Raw genomic sequence first — 275 nt, 5'->3', positions numbered from 1 at the left:
AAATTATTCTTTTCATATATATGTAGAAAAATAAATTAAAGTATAATGAATTAATGATGATTATATATAATTAAATTAATGATAATAACATGACTCAATATTCAACACTAATAAATTAATAATGTGACTAAATGGTCAAATAGATAATCATAAAACTATGGAAGAATAATCAATCTTATTAGCTTAATTTCTAATAATTTTCCTTTGATTAAAACTAGAAGCAGCCAATAATATGTTTGACGGTGCAACAATTCTTTCTTATTACTCCTCCTGTC

This window comes from Arachis ipaensis, chromosome B04 (genome assembly GCF_000816755.2).
Source record: "Arachis ipaensis cultivar K30076 chromosome B04, Araip1.1, whole genome shotgun sequence".
NCBI classification, from domain to species: Eukaryota; Viridiplantae; Streptophyta; class Magnoliopsida; order Fabales; family Fabaceae; genus Arachis; species Arachis ipaensis.
The sequence above is the reverse complement of the archived record's forward strand: the minus strand, read 5'-3'. Positions refer to the sequence as shown.